The following is a 17,601-nucleotide window of genomic DNA, read 5'->3' as shown; positions in this document are numbered from 1 at the left end:
CACTTTTAAGTAATTTACTCACTTTTGCGTTGAAACAGTATTAGTTGTAAAATAATGCGTTGTAACAGTGTTTGCGTTGTAAAAAATGCGTTGTCATGGTATGCGTTGTAATTGTATGCGTAGTAACGTCATACATCCGGCAACATACATATCAAACACAGCCAATTGCTATTTCCAACCGGTGTCAATTCTTAATATCAGAGTAATTTGGTTTTAATATTATAAATCTGCTTGGCTGATCTGATGCATTCATCTATAATTCTCATAAAGGAGAATCAGGCCTTTAACGAAAAGGTATAAGAAACTTGAAGGCAAGCATTGATGTAGTAAACAACCTTCAACACAGGCTCTTCACCCATTAGCCCACTAACAGTGGAGAAAGATCCTACCATTTTCCATTTCTAGTTCTACTCAAAAATCAAAGAACGTGAAATGCTTCCAATAGTTCATTTCATGAAAGTTACTTCATGATCAATGAATGCTAAGAAGAAACAGTCTTTGTGCTGGCTAATATATTTTATATTTTATAAACAGATCACAACATAAAATGTTTATTCTTTTTTACAGTGTTCTGAGCTGGTGTAAAGTCGGACTACAACCTTACCTGAATGACAACAGATGCAATGGTGCCAACAATCATGCAGCTCAGACACCCAACACTGCTCTGACACCCCCTGCCGCCAGCCCCTTGTCCGCCATCCCCACTCACCGCCACCCCCCACAAACAAATGTGAGAGCAACCTTCGGAAATCTGGAACGTAACAAATTGACTGAGGTCGCACAATTAGAATTAAGAACATGCATGTGAGGTTGGACAAATAAGAATCTCAGTCATCTATGGATTTACATATAAAACAATTCATTTAAACAAAACAACAAAATAGAAGTAGGTGCAGGCATGTCATCCCTCAACAATTTGTGAATCACAGCCTGCAAGACAAAAATAAAGATAAGATTGTGCATCCTGCGCCCATCAAAGGAGAGAGAGAGAGAGAGAAAGAGAGAAAGAGTGAGAGAGAGGAAGAGAGCGAGAAAGAAAGAAAGAGGGAGAGAGAGAGGAAGACAGAAAGAGTGAGAGAGAGAGGAAGAAATAGAGAGAAAGAGTGAGACAGAGAGGAAGAAAGAGAGAAAGAAAGAATGAGAGAGAGAGGAAGGGACAGAGAAAGAGAGAAAGAGTGTGAGAGAAAGAAAGGAAGAGATAGAGAGTGAGAGAGAGAAATAGTGTGAGTGACAGAAAGGAAGAGATGCAGAGTGAGAGTGAGTGTTGATACTGTGGAGAAAATCCTCACAGCTCACCTTTCTGCATCTGGTGTGTCTCCAACCATGTGCCGGGTCAAAGTGCAGCCCTCAAGTTTAGTCATCTGAAACATAGTATGCAATCAGTAATGGCAGAGTACATAAAACTGCACATGCGTAATTCTCTGTTTCGCCCCTGCGCACCCAGGCTGCTGCACCCCATCGACTCCTGCTGCCCAGAGGTGTCTGTCCGTCCTGCGCACTCAGGCTGCCATACCCCATCTACTCCCACTGCCCAGAGGTGTCTGCCCGCTGCTGTGCACCCAGGCTGCTGCACCCCATCCACTCCCAGTGCCCGGAGGTGACTGCCCGTTCCTGCACACCCAGACTGCTGCACCCCATACACTCACACTGCCTAGAGGTGCCTGCCCGGTCCTGTGCACCCAGGCTGCTGCACCCCATCCACTCCTACTGCTCGGAAGTGTCTGTCTGCTCTTGTGCACCCAGGCTGCTGCACACTGGCCACTCCCACCACCCAGAAGTGACTTCCCGCTGCTGCGAAAGCAAGCCTCTCAGCTCACCTTCCGCCACTGGTGTTTGTGTAAAAGGGTCCACCACGTGCCGAAGCAACCTCCTAAGACATTGCGTACATGCGGTCAAGCCGAGCTCACAATTCAGAGTGGGTGTTGATTGACAGGATGGCCACGCATCATCCTGCTAGACAAATAGCAAGATAAGATTGTTCGTCATGCATCCATCAAAGGAGAGTGAGAGAGAGAAAGAGTGAGAGAGAGGAAGATAGAGAGAGAAAGAAAGAAAGAGTGAGAGGAAGACAGAGAAAGAGTTAGAGAGAGAGAGGAAGAGAGAGAGAAAGAGTGAGAGAGAGGAAGAGAGAGAGAAACAGTTTGAGAAAGAGGAAGAGAGAAACAGAAGAAGAGTGAGAGAGAGAGAAAGAGTGAGAGTGAAGAAGAGAGAGAGAAAGAGAGAAACAGTGTGAGAGAGAAGACGAGAGAAAGAGTGTGAGGGAGAGAAAGGAAGAGATGGAGAGGGACAGTGAGTGCCCACACTGTGGACAAAACCCTAAAAGCTTACCTTTCCACCACCGGTGTGTCCCCAACCACGTGCCGGGACATAGTGGAGCCTCAATCTCACTCATCTGAAACATAGTACAGAATCAGTAATGGCAGAGTACATACGAGTGCGCACGCCTAAATCGATGTCCTGCCTTTGTGCATCCAGGCTGCTGCACCCCATCCAATTCCACTGCCCAGAGGTGTCTGCCCACTGCTGCGCATCCAGGCTGCTGCACCCCATCCACTTCCTCTGCCCAGAGGTGTCTGCCTGCCCCTGTGCACCAGGCCTCACTGCTCACCTCTCCGCAGACAGGGCACCCTCCACATCATGCAGCCCTGCTCTGCAGGCCACCAGGTCCCACATTTGGTGCTGTGTTTTGATTTTACCATGGCGGAGGACATACCAGTGCACCCGCCATCATCGCAGGCTGCACACCCACTCAGCACTTACAGCACCCCTACCTCAGTGCACCAAAAGTCACCGTCCCGTGGCGGTGTGCCTGTGCCGGCTGCAGTGTATTCGGTGCACCAAGTCTGAAATGGAAATGGCGTGGAGCAAGTGTGCCCGGTCTTTTTTATTGGTAGGGTCACGTGTCCTGTGATGCCTGTGCTGGATGGGTGTGGTGTGGGTGTATACCAGCAGTGAGGGAGTGGCTGTGGCATACTGACTACCAGACCTTTGACCAGCAGATCACTACAATGAAAATCTGGGCCATGTAGCGTTGTTGTCCCTCCCTGTACGCATAAGCGGATTGGGCTGGCCTGGCGTATGCCAGTCCTGTGTGAGGCTGTGAACAATGACTCCAGAGCTCTGGGTGTGGTTCTGTCCTGGGCTGTATGACAAATCAACTGATGCGGGGTCCCTGTTGTAGTGCTGCCGCCACACGGGCCGCAAGCGCCAATGTGTCACCGTGTGACCCAAGTCCTAAAACATGGCCAACATGGAAGGTAGGGGGAATCACTGACCCTACATTCGTCCATATTTCCACACATGAAAGATTGTGCATATGACATATCTGTGTGGATATGAATGTTTATTGCACATTCAGTGGAGTGTTGCAGCTGTAGCAATACAGGGCCATGCAAAGCCCAAATTTCCATTTTTGGCACATGGAGGGCAGCCAATTAGAGCCAAGCTTGTGCTCGGCGGTTAGGCTCCGCCAACATATGTACTTATCCAATCACGCGGCCAATTCCAAAGCACTTATAAATTCACTATACACTCTCCTTGCAGTACACTTATGATCCGATCTCTACCTATGTACTTTTACAATGACCGAGACAAAGTTACATAACCGAAGTTTTCCCCACTGCCAGAGGTAACATGGTTGCCAGTGCTGTCCACAGCAGAATGTAATGTGGTAGGGCCCAGGGGCAGCATCATGCATACATAATGAACACACGGACACAGTTAGATAGATAGTGGAACTGGGTACGGGCACGTGCGGTCGGCCCCTTTTAATTACCAGGGTCACATGTCCAGTTACGCCTGTGCTAGATGTGTGTGGGGTGAGTGTAAGCTAGTCCTCAGGGAATGGTTGGTGCTGGCAACAAGTACAACAGTATTCATCAGATCACACACAGAGATTCAATTATAAAGGGTCCATGACTTGTGCTGCACTAAGTTAGGGGCACCAGATGTGAAATAATACACAAAAGATTCTATCCTAAAGGGTTTTTGACTTGTGGTACACTGAGGTAGGGGCAGCAGATCTGAAATCATACACAAAAGATTCTATCATAAAGGGTCCATGAGTTGTGGCGCACTGAGGTAGGGGCATCAGAAGCATTCCACGCGTGCACAGCTAGCGATGATGCATGGTCCAGGAGGGCCGCACTGTTAGCAATGTCTGTTGCCTACTGGACTGCGTCATCTGCAATCGCAACTCGATCTGAATTGTGAGCCCTGCAGTTTGCAGTATAGATGGAAGGCAGTAGTCAGCACAGGCATCAAGGAATGCTTTTGTCACTTCCTCTTGACAAAATCTGAGCACATAGACTACAATTCTGTCTGCAATTAATAAATCATGTCTCAATATAAATTGTGAGCTCTGCTGACCGCAGTGTAGGTAACAAAATATGAAATATGTATGGATACATTGTCGAAATGTGTAGGTTTCGGGGACGTTATAGTTAGTTGCCTACTGGACTCTGAAATTATTAAACAAGACTGAATTTGAACTGTGAGCTCAGCTGGCCGCAGTGTAGACTGCCATTCAGTGTTCCTTTGAGCTTGCAAGATGAGTTTGGTCATTGTACGAAAGCTATAATTTATATTGAAAAAGTTCTTGAAGCAAGGATACTAAAAGGATATTGTGTAGGTTTCAGGGACGTTGTACTTAGTTGCCCATTGGACTCTGTAATTAATGAATCAAGACTCAATTTTAATTGTGAGCAGTGCTGACCGCAGTGTAGGCCAGAGGCAGTGGTCAGTCAGGGCCCACAGCCATGTGGTGTTCAGTTGAGCTGCACAGTTAGTGGCGTCAGAAGTATTCATTATGTGCAGAGCCTGCGATGATGCGTGGTCTGGACCGGCCGCACTGGTAGAAATGGCTTTTGGCAAATGAATTCTGCCTTAATAAGGCTACGTGGAGATGACTCGATGTGCAGTGAGTTTGTGGCACCTGAAGCAACCAGCGTGTGTACACCCTGCGATGATGCGCAGTCCAGGCAGGCCGCACTGGTAGCAATGTCTTTTGTTTAATTAATTCTGTCTCAGTAAGGCCACATGGCGATGACTTGTGGTGCACTGAGTTAGTGGCACCTGAGGCACTCATGTGTGGACACCCTGCGATGATGCGTGGTCCGGGCGGACCGCACTGGGAGCAATGTCTTTTATCTAATTAATTCTGCCTTAACAAGGCCACGTGGCATTAATTTGTGGTGCACTGAGTTAATGGTACCTCTGGTGCTTAGCGTGTACGCAGCCTGCGATGATGCATGGTCTGGGGTGGTCGCACTGGGAGCAATGTGTCTTGCCTACTGGACTGCGTCATCTGCAATCGCGACTCCATCTGAATTGTGAGCCCTGCTGTCCGCAGTGTAAATTGAAGGCAGTAGTGTGTACTCACACTACTGCCTGTGTCGAGGAGGCCCACGGTCATGGTGGCAGCCACATGGCAGGGTGAGGGCCGTCGCTCTGGCAGACGCGTTGGCCTTCACACAAGTGAACCACGCCCAGAGCCCGGGCCTATTTATTCACACTTCTACGCTGGAGTGGCGCACGTTGGACCAGCCCTCTGCGCTCCCGCTTACAGGAGATGACGACACATGTACATGACCAAGATCTTCCCCACTGCCTGAGGTAACATGGTTGCGTCCACTGTCCACAACACTACAAGCACCAGCAGTATATGTACACATGGAGAGGTTTGTGTTCTGCATAGTGAGGTCTGTCCAGCACATCACCACTACACTTTGTATTGTGTGCATTATTATTGGTGGGTGACTGGCGTCCTTCACACATGTTTGTTTGCCACATCTCGCAATATTCAGTTATTGTGTGACTGAGAGGCCTTGACGTTTTTGGAACGTTTGCTGACCTGTTGTGCGCTGCCTCAGTGGTAGTAGGGGGTCGGGTCCGGGGGGGAGGTCCTGAGGGTGATGGCATTGGGTTTGTGGCCTTAATGGGTGTGGGAGGTGCCTGATCAGTAGCTCTAGGACATGTGTTGGTCTTCAGATGTGATTCTGGGCTGGACTCCCTTTCACATTTTAGGTAGTCATCCTACTTTACACCAGTAAAAGGCAGATTTTACATTCCAACTGCTAACGCAGCTTATCGCCTGTTTTTGGATCGCACCGAAGATTTGGCTGCTCGTTGAAAATTTCAGGAAGTGGTGTTTTTGTGTTATTTTTGCATAGGAATGCCTACTCTGCATATTATTAGCATTAGTCGTTGCTCTCATTTGTGGCAATTTTTTTGGGCGGAAGCTATTGCTGGAAAACTGGTGATATCGGCTGTTTTCACCATGTTGAGAAAGGAATGATAATTTAAAATCACTAAAAAAAACTATAGGTTTAATGAACATTGTAATTAGAAATTAGCATTTAAAAACCTTTGAAATTCACTGAAAAAAGTGAAAAACCATAGGTTTCAGGGACGTTATATTTAGAAATTCACATTTAAAAAACCTTAGAGATTCACTGGAAAAATCATAGGTTTCAGGGACATTATAGTTAGTTGGACATTTCACTTGTACAAAACCAGAGAAATTTGAACGTTATAGTTAGTGGAGCTAACTATAACTCACGCCCCCGCAATGCACTTCTGATGACATCACATATTACATCACTCATGACATGGTCAGTGACATCACTCATGACATCACTGATGACATCTCAAATGACATCACTGATGACATCATCCATGTGATCATCTGATGCACCTCCTCACACCCTAATATAACCTTTGATACATCCACTATAAAATACAGACTACCATTTTTTAAACCATTGACAACTCAATAGCAGTTACTATCTACCCACTGACTAATTCCTAGCTATACACACACATTCATTCATTCACCCATACAGTTTCTCATACAGGCAGTCACTCATCAATACAGCACTATTATATGTACTCATATAACTATACAAACACTCATACACCGTCACTCATCCATAGAGTTATTGACACACCTAGCTAGTCATGTAAAGAATCAATAACACTGCCATCGACTCACCTATACAGTTATACATTCATTATCTAACCTATTCCTAAAGATACTAACATATACTTACTCTCTTGTACAATCACTGACACAAGCACACACTCATGTATACAGCCACTCCCACAATTACTCACTCTCACATATAGTCATTTATATACTCCAACACTCACATATACTGCCTTTCCATATGTAGTTACTCACTCATATACCAGTGAGACATATATTCACTCACCAACACACTGATACACACACTCACTCACCTATACAGCTATTTCCACATGCACTATTGAACCCATACACCCAGTAAATTATCCACTCAAAATGTAGGCAGAAAATCACACACCGACCACCCTCCCACACACACAAACACTGAGGCACCCATCCAGATACTCAGGCAACCAATAAGTAAACCATATAGACAGTCATGTACCTAATCATAAACCCATGCAGCAGCTTACACAAGAACTGATAGACTGATAAAGACATTAACACAGTTTAGTCACTAACCCATGCATTCAGTAAGACACATGTAATCACTAACTTATACAGTCAATCACACACCTATTAAATCCTCCACCCACACACTTATACACCAACTCTTTCTTCAATATACCTTGGCATGAACATATATAAAATATATTTAAACTTTACAGAAACACACATTCACTGGATGATGTCATCAGTGATGTCATCAGTAATGTCATTTGAGATGTCATCAGTGATGTAATCAGTGATGCCACTGACCATGTCATGAGTGATGTAATATGTGACGTCATCAGCAGTGCATTGCGGGGGCGCGAGTTATAGTTAGCTCTACTAACTATAACGTTCGAATTTCTCTGGTTTTGTATGAGTGAAATGCCCAACTAACTATAACATCCCTGAAACCTATCGTTTTTTTCAGTGAATTTCTAAGGTTTTTTAAATGCTAATTTCTAACTATAACGTCCCTGAAACCTATGGTTTTTTTCAGTGAAAATATGTCGCCAGTAGATAGTTATAGTTAGGACCGTGTTTCCATAGAAAATCTCAAAATTCTATTTTGAATAACTTTGGCGCCGGTTGACGAATACTCGCGAAATTCTCAAAACTAATGGGGCGCTTTGCTCAGCTCCTACCCTGAAAGTCTCGGGGGGATTCGTCAAGCGGGGGCCGAGAAAAAAGGGGGGTCCCAAAACTCGTTTTCCCCATGCATTTTCCCATAGGACCTTTAGTCGAAGGTACAGCCAGAACGGCTGAACAGAATTACTTAAAATTTGGCAAAGAGGTAGTCCTCAGGTCAGGGATGTGCCTTTTGCATATATGGAGTCAATCTGTTCAGTAGTTCCTGAGAAAATTGCAGTTAAAGTACATAAATATCTATAGCCGCGCACCATGCGAATTCCCCCGTTATAGTTAGTTCAGATAACTGTAACTCGCGCGACCGCCACTCTATCACAAGGATGATGTCATCAGTGATGTCATGAGTGATGTCACTGACCATGTCATGAGTGATGTAATATGTGACGTCATCAGCAGTGGATTGCGGTCGCGCGAGCTATAGTTATCTGAACTAACTATAACGGGAGAATTTCAATGGTTTTTTACGAGTGAAATGTCCAGCTAACTATAACATGTGTGAAACCTATGGTTTTTTAAGTGAATATATATATATATATATATATATATATATATATATATATATATATTACCTACTGGCGGTCGCCAGTAGGTAGTTATAGTTAGGACCCCTTTTCCATAGGAAAACCTCAACATTCTATTTTGAATAACTTTGGCGCCGGTCGATGAATCCTCGCGAATTTCTCAAAATAGGTGGGGCGCTACGCTCCGCTCCTACCCTGAAAGCCTCGGGGGGATTCGTCAAGCGGGGGCTGAGATAAAAGGGGGGTCCCAAAACGCGTTTTTCCCATGCATTTTTCCATAGGACCTTTAGAACGAGCTACAGCCCGAACGGCTGAACAGAATTACTAGAAATTTGGCAGAGAGGTAGTCCCTAGGTCAAGGAAGTGCCTTTTGTAGGTTTGGTGTAAATCTGTTCAGTAGATTCTGAGAAAATAACCTTTAAATCAATATATATATCTGAGCCCGCTTACGGTACGCTTACCGTACGCTTACCGTAAGCGTACGGTGGCGTGCGCGAGCGCGATTCTGATTGGCTCTTAGATCTTAGTAAACATTCGAATCGGCCAAAACCAGGAAGCGGCGGCCGCCATTTTGTCTCTCGCACTGACTGTTGTTTATCAAACAAGATGGCCAAAAACATGTTACGGGGCTGTTTTGACAACTCCCTCCCACATAGTCATGTTGAGGGAGTCCCCAAACATCCCCCAAGAGCAAAAACGGTTTTATTTTTTTTTCGGCAATTTCGCCGAGTACGCTTACCGTACGCTTACCGTAAGCGTACGGTAAAAAAAAAAAAAAAAAAAAAACACTATCCACACTTACCCCACCCCCTGTGCTTTTGGTGGCCTTAGGCCACCAAATGTACAGGGCTTATTAATAGGTAAAAAAAACTAAATTTTGGCAACATGAAATTATAAAATCGAAATAAAAAAAACACTATCCACATTGACCCCACCCCCTGTGCTTTTGGTGGCCGAAGGCCACCAAATGTACAGGGCTTATTAAAGTTGATAAAAACCGTGCACGGAACGAACTGCGTTAAGTGGGCGCGCACGCCTCGAATGGCGTAAAGTAACTTAGCATTTAAAAAACCGTACAAATTCACTGAAAAAACCATAGGTTTCACACACGTTATAGTTAGGAATTAGCATTTAAAAAACCTTGCAAATTCACTGAAAAAACCATAGGTTTCACACATGTTATAGTTAGCGGAAATTTTACTGATAAAAAACCAGTGAAATTGCCCCGTTATAGTTAGTGCTGGCAACTATAACTCACGCGACCGCAATCTTCTGCTGATGACATATGTGTCTTTATGAAAAAAAAATATTTGTAATATATGTATAGCGAAAAATGTATGGAAGAAGACATGGGCAAATAAGTGTCTAAATACAGTATTAGCATCAGCAGAGGATTGCGGTCGCGTGAGTTATAGTTGCCAGCACTAACTATAACGGGGCAATTTCACTGTTTTTTTATCAGTAAAATTTCCGCTAACTATAACATGTGTGAAACCTATGGTTTTTTCAGTGAATATATATATATATATATGTATTACCTACTGAGAGTCGCCTGTAAGTAGTTATAGTTAGGCCCTTGTTTCCATAGGAAGAAAATGTTTTGTTTTGCCAATATCTTTGGAGCCGTTTGATGAATATTCACAAAACTAATATGATGCTTGCTTCAGCTGGTGTCTGGAAAGTTTCAGGGTAAATGGAGGGGTCTCAAAATGCACTTTCCCCATGTTAACTTCCCAAGGGCTTTTGAAAGGGAAACATCTAATACAACCTAGTGCCTTTACAATGCAGTCAGTACCACGACTGCAATGTTACCTCGACTTCCATTACAACGCAAGTCATTACAACAACTTGCATTAAGGAATGTGGTGTTGGACTGGTGTTGGATTTTAAGTCCAACACCATCCTTACTGATGCCCCGACTGGAGTTTGAATAGTAATTTAGACTATTCCAAACTCCTGTGCTTCCCTAAAGCAAGTCGTTGTACTGACTTGCGTTGTAATGTAACTCATGGTAACGACACAGTCGTGATATTGACTGCATTGTTAAGCCACGCGTCATTTTAGCATGCGTGGTAACAGATGCCATTTGTTTTGAACATGACCACAGCCCAAACAACAGAACAAAATTACACCAAATTTGGCAGAAAGCTGAATCTTGGTATAGAGGAGTGTCTATTTGTGATTTGGTGTAAATCTATTTAGTAGTTTTAAAGAAATTATCCAAATCAAAATTTGCATATCTAGGGGCGCGGATCCTCTGTGGATCCAACAGTCCCCATGATGAAACCTGATTGGCTGCCAGCACTTCAACCAGGAAGTGTTTGTAGCCATCATGGGACTCAGCTTCATCCTAGTCCCAAATAAAACATTAAAAACATAAGTATAAGGCAGGTTATGAATACCCTGACCCTGTAGCCCTGGTCAGTGATGTCATCAGTGATGCCTCTGACCGTGTTATGAGTGATGTTACATGTGAAGTCATAAGTAGTGTATTACGGGGGCATAATTTATAGTATTAAAAGATTTAACGGTATTATTAGGTGGAACTGGAAACAAGCCAGCTTCCGTAGTTCATTGATAACCTTTTTTCCAAAGTCTCCTTATAGTGGCTTTGTAAAGATGGGCTACCAGACAAAATAAAGCAGTTCAGTTTAGTGGTAAAGTAAACAAGTTAAAACAGTTATGTTGAAGTACCCTAGAAATTGGGGAAACAATTTGTGGTTGTTCCCAATAGATACAGCAAACATTCAGAGGACTATTGCTTATAGCTGGCTAGTCACCATCTTGATTTCTTACTTTGCAGAAGAAAGAGCATGATATGCATTTGTGTGGCCTTTTCTTGGTACACTGCTTGCCCTATCACTGAGGCATGGGCCCTGTTGATCATGGAGCAGGCAAATACAGGGGCAAGTCAAGGGGACAGTGCACAGTCATCAACAGACACAGCACCCAGTATCTCCAATATGTCCTCAACCCTCTCATGAAAGAAGAGTTTCTTTGTTTTTCATAAGGCCACCTGGGTGTCAAGATATTTTGGTCCCAATGTCGTCCTTCAGACAAGCTTCAGTCAGGGCGATTTTGTGATTGTCACAGTGGTCAAGAGAACCACTCTATTCTTCAGGCCAATACAGCACTGTGCAGGAAGTTATGCCACCTTCAAATACCATAACTTTAACTAATTGGAGCAGAAATAATGTTTGTAGGCTACTGCCTAGGTGATGTACACTACATGAAAGCTTGAGGTATCAAATTGTAAAGAAAATATGGATTAAAATTTTTCAGCTAGACATACAAAATAGAGCTGGTCAGTTGCTTGTCAAGTATGGACAGATATAGGGAGGGGATCGCATAGAATGCAAAACAATCTAGAACATATTTCCCCAGGGAAAGCTCATGAACGTCTAGAATGTCCTTACACTGCATGTTATGATATACGCTATTGAAAACCCACAGAACCAAGGGAACAGGGTCTGAAAGACAAGAATAAACTGACAATTCCCTTAGGTACAACTATAAATAGCTATATGGACCATATGTTAACTGTGCAAAAAAAGTTAAATGACAACAATATACAAAAACAAATATTTATTAAAAGTTGACATTGATATATTAAAATCATCTCAACATAAATTACAAGACATAAACAAACATGATTTCAAAAAAATATATATTATCACATATATGCCACACTCTTTCTTATCACAGATCACATGATGATAAACACATATATTGTTTTTTTTTAAATTTAAAAAACAACATGTTAGACAAAAAATGAACCTTTATATTTGTCGGACACTTTTGGTGGATTGTAATGCTTTGAAACCACCTTCTTCAGGATTTAAAATTATTTTTCGATCTTCAAATCTAAAACTGGTATGTTGTTCCAAATATGTGATTTGCCAAAATGTTTGCCTAAAAACAAACATAAACGCAACTTATTAAACACATTTATAAAATATAACATACAATTTACTTACACCCTTTTTGCGCAGAAACCCAAGGAAGCACGTATAGTTCACTATTGAATACTAAGATAGACTCCCAATTAAGTTCCAAAAAAATGATGGTTAAGTGGAGCCAAAAAGGTCGATAGGCCATTACTAATGTGTACTAACTGTTACATGTAACCAATCAGAACACTATAGTAATCAGTTCAAATGGTCTATGATACAAAATTCTTTCTAAACTTATGGTGCCCCATTTGATGTATTACTGGCCTTAAAGTGCTCACAATGAAACTTATCATGCACTAACCCAACACCTCAACAATCAAATATCAAATCTGTAACATTTCCTTCACCGTTTAGAACAACCACACACTGAAAAGTCAAAGGTGGTCCTTCTCAGAGTGTCAAGACAACACCTTTCAAAGTATTAAGACCTGGAAAATTGATATATTCCTAATTAAAAGGACAACATAGGAGGCTCAGATTAATCAAGGATCCTTGAATATTATAATCTGAGGCTCAACTTAATTCAAATGTGCTGCTTTGGAATTCAATGTGTTTTTTTTATTTAAAGCCCCCACCAAAGCTACATGAATACAGACATAAATACATAAAGCTACAGAGAGTTTAAACTGAGTTGCCCACAGATTATAATCACAACCCATTTTGTAATATTTTTTATAATACCTTTAGCATTCAGTTTGCTTTTGGCTACGTAGGCGGATGGAACAAATATTGAACACTAGGTACATTTTGAGTAAACATCCTTTAAAACAACTCCTATGATAGGAATATACCAGTAAAAAGACTTCACTTAAAACAAATCTTGATGCCCTTCATATTAATCTGTCCGCTTGTCCCATATCTGACTTGTTGAAACCAAATTTACTGTCTTCCAAACAAGTGTTTGACACTTGAACCATTACCAATCATTCCTATAATGATAAAATACCCCATTATCACTCAAACAAAAAAACATATATGCCCTTTATATCCAGCCACTATTCATTGCATATTCTCTCCTGCTAGAACAGAAAACCACCTTCAAAGCTGTGTATGTGTTCAATAAAGAACAGAATTGACTACACAGTCCTACACATATGCCTAATACTCTCCGATAACCAGGCTAACCTGAACAGTGTCGGCCTCCTTGTTTAGCTCTGGAGCGAGAACCTTAAACCAACAGAATCTCCACAGGTCTCATGTTATAGGTATTCTGACATAAGACACCTACATCTTACCAGCTGCCATATTAAAATAAAATGATCACAAACTGGATAAATACCACACGTGGACCACACTAATCGTATCTGATCACCAAAAAAGAGACTGTGCACATCAGTCTTCAAAATCAATCTCCATATAGTGTCAATGCATCAAATATTGCTAACAGAAGATCATCAATTCATAACATTGGATCTGACATCCAAAATGAATCACCATCTTGCAATGATCTGGCTTTACTTAGACCAAAATGTCCCTATACATTTACAGTACCAAACGAGAAGACAACCTATCTTAACCTCCTCAAATTCTCATAAGCATCAATAAATATATAATGTATATTAATAAAGGATATACAAACATATGTATAAACTGCTACCAAGGATAACCAATTGAAGAATACTTATTGCTAAAAAGAGAAAATTTAAATTAAAAAGCTTGAATTATGAAACTTGATAAAAACAGCCACCCTGTTATGTCAAGCATTTAGAATAAAATTGCATCTTTCAAAAAATGGCTCCCCTCAAACCTAAACAGTACATTAATTCTTTTCCACATCTCAGCTGTCTGAACAATATTTTCCCATTGGGTCCACCTTGAAGAAACTTTAAGAAATAGATTTATTTGTTTAATCTATTTTTCCCAAGACCCTGCTTTCTTTAGCACCTCCCTGTCAATCTAATTTTCAACTAATGTATCTTAATAATATATCAATATCGAGGAAATCTCCCTGAGGGTATATTATAAGATCACTTCAACAAATTATTATCAGTTATGATTGTTGTCTCTATTTCAGCCCAGATTTTCCACTGATCGCCTGTCATAAATTGTATACCTTTAAGGAAACTGTTTAATTTTTATCTAGTTAAAATCCCACTGTTATTAACCACTTGAGTTCTAAAAATTAGATCCTCAAGATGTGTTGCAACATTGATACGCAAGGTGGAAAACCTGTTAAAGAATTGTGTTTGACTCATCAAAAAGCACTAAAGAACCTTGTATCACAATTTTTTCAGATATTTTGTAAGAGAGAGGATGTCTCTAATGTTATTATCTTGCAGCACGGTTTGTTTGTTTTGTTTGTTTAAACTTTATTTCGGCTTTATAGCCTTAAAAGCAAAAGTACAGAAAATAAATAACAGGCACATATATACATAACCATAGTCCAACAATTGATTAAATTTACCATGTAGCAGGGCGAATAAATCATTAAAATATAATCATACTTGAGCTTTATCGCAATTAAGATCATAAATACAATTATTAAATTAACTAAAATCCAGACACTAAAATATTTTAAAATTAAGAGGATCAGAACATCTGAAATTCTGTACAGGTTAAGGTTAGACGGCAGTATATAACCTAACATTACAATTTATGACCAGACCATTTCCTGATAAGGTACACACTGAATAAAAATCTACTTGTACCAAATACCACAAGTTGCGAGGTATTAGACTTAATTATGCGCTCTGCCTCTTTATAGGATCTAACCCCCATATTTTTACATAGAGGTTTGATCCAACGATCTCTCGGTTTTTTATAGGCCGGGCAGAAGAAGAGTAGATGGACATCATCTTCTTTTGCCCCCAGAGAGCAGAGAGTACATAAATCAGTACCATTTTTCTCCCCCATCTACATATGGTTGCAGAAGTCTGTAAAATCCCATATCTAAATTGCAAATATAGTGTTTTTGCTAGGGGTGGGCCTATCTCGTCCATAAATTGCTCAAAGATAGTGATGTCTTTTATATTCAAAAATTTCTGAGTCAATGTGCCAATCAAGGAACTGTATATTAGATCATAATTGACACAAGACCAGAATGTGTCCCTTACAAGTTTTTTAGAGGAACAAGTCATGTTTTGGGGAACATCCCATAGGTGGGAGAGCCCTAACCTCTCGTACCACATAGAGATATGCTTTAACCAGGGTATTTTTCATATGTCCATCAAGCTCAATTATTTCAATCAAACCCTTCTTGTAGTCACCCAACTCCGAGGTTGTCCATAACCTGCAGCACGGTTTGTAATAATGTGTGATCTGGATAAAGACATAGGGCCTTTGGTGGTGTGGGAAAGGAGCTACCAAACTGATGCCTCGCTCCCACTCGGCAAAAGCCAAATCAGACCACCTGCCAGATTACTACTTTTTAAATTGCTGGTGGGCAGCTCTTTGCTATTCTCATGGCGGTACCTTTAAAATAGGCACCGCAATGGGAACGTCAAAGCATGTTTCTGCCCTGACCGAAATTCACATTGCTGTACATTTTGCTTGGTGCAGGATCATGAGGGGTGCATGTTGATAAGGGGGCATACCATGTGCCCCCCTGCATGCACCCCATGGCGCAGAGGTACAAGGTGTCCCTGTAGTGTCGCCTTTGTTTCTTCACCACCACTTTTTTCATGGTGGTCGCACTGCCATGAAAAGTGCTGCAGTAAGGAAACTCCTAAAATGCTTGCCGCTGCCTCAGCGTGGAGCTAGCATATGAGAGGCCTCCGACTGCTAAGCTACTACCAGTGATCATGGATCCCTGGCAACAGCATCAGTCCCATGGTGGTCCAACCGCCATACTCCTAATTCAACGGGCAGACACCCAATCTGGCGGTCCGCAAACCGGTGCATTGGACCGCCAAACTCGTAATTAGGCCCATAGCTTAGACTGCAAATCTCAAAATAAAGAAAAGACGCCACAGTTAACTATCCAATTCTCTAGATTAAAATATTGATTTATTTAAGCACATTTCCCACAAAGACATACACAATAACCCCCAATAATAAAGAAAAGAGATTCTAAATCAATATTATTGTTACTTTCCTTCACTTTCATCTAAAAGTTCATGTGTGATAGTAATGCATTTTGATGGTAGAGTTTGAAGTTCATCCAATTCTGATTTTTTAGATAAGGCCAGGTACTGAATTCATTAACAAATGACATAGATGCAATATTTACAATAAAAAAAAATGCAAATAAACGGTAAATAGACATAATATCGAAAAAAAAATATCGACTGGACAGAATATCGAGTTTTTAATATAGAATGGACAGAATATCGAATTGCCAAAATATAGTGGTGAAGAATATCGAAAATCAGGTAAGAAATATCGATTTAAATAATATAGAAGTAAGTAATATCGATAGTCATAATATAGTAGTTAAAAATATTGAATATAGTGTTTTAAGTGTTAGTATATGTGTTAAAAGTATGTATTAATATTGGAATGTATGTTAGAATATTTTTAAAGTAATGAATTTTATGTTATTTATTTTTTGTGTAATATAATTCCGTAGCGGGTTGTGGGTTTATAGGGGAGTAGGGTGGGAAGTAATTTAATTATAGTACATTAAATAATAATTTATAGGAATTATTAATTATTTTTAATTTAATTTTGCGTTTTACTTCTGTAGCGGGTTGTGGGTTTATAGGGGAATAGGGTGGGAAGTAATTTAATTGTTATTAGTTAATTATTAATTAGTATTGAAAATCAATTGGTTGTTGATTAATTATTAATTGGTAAATAATTTGTATTAATTGGTAATTAATTTGTATTAATTGTTTAATTGATTATTATGTTAATTGTATTCATTTAATATTTGTAGCGGGTAGTGGGTTTATAGGGGAATATGGTGGGAAGTAACATAATTCTAAAAAATTAATTATTTAAATAATGTGTGTATATTGATAATTAATATATTATTAATTAATTATTAATTGGTATTATTTGCATTTATTAATGTTTGTTATAGACAAATAATTGGTTGTTAATTAATTATTAATAGATAATTAATGAATCAAAAATGTATTGGTAT

This window comes from Triturus cristatus, chromosome 5_2, assembly GCF_964204655.1.
Source record: "Triturus cristatus chromosome 5_2, aTriCri1.1, whole genome shotgun sequence".
Lineage (NCBI taxonomy): Eukaryota > Metazoa > Chordata > Amphibia > Caudata > Salamandridae > Triturus > Triturus cristatus.
The sequence above is the reverse complement of the archived record's forward strand: the minus strand, read 5'-3'. Positions refer to the sequence as shown.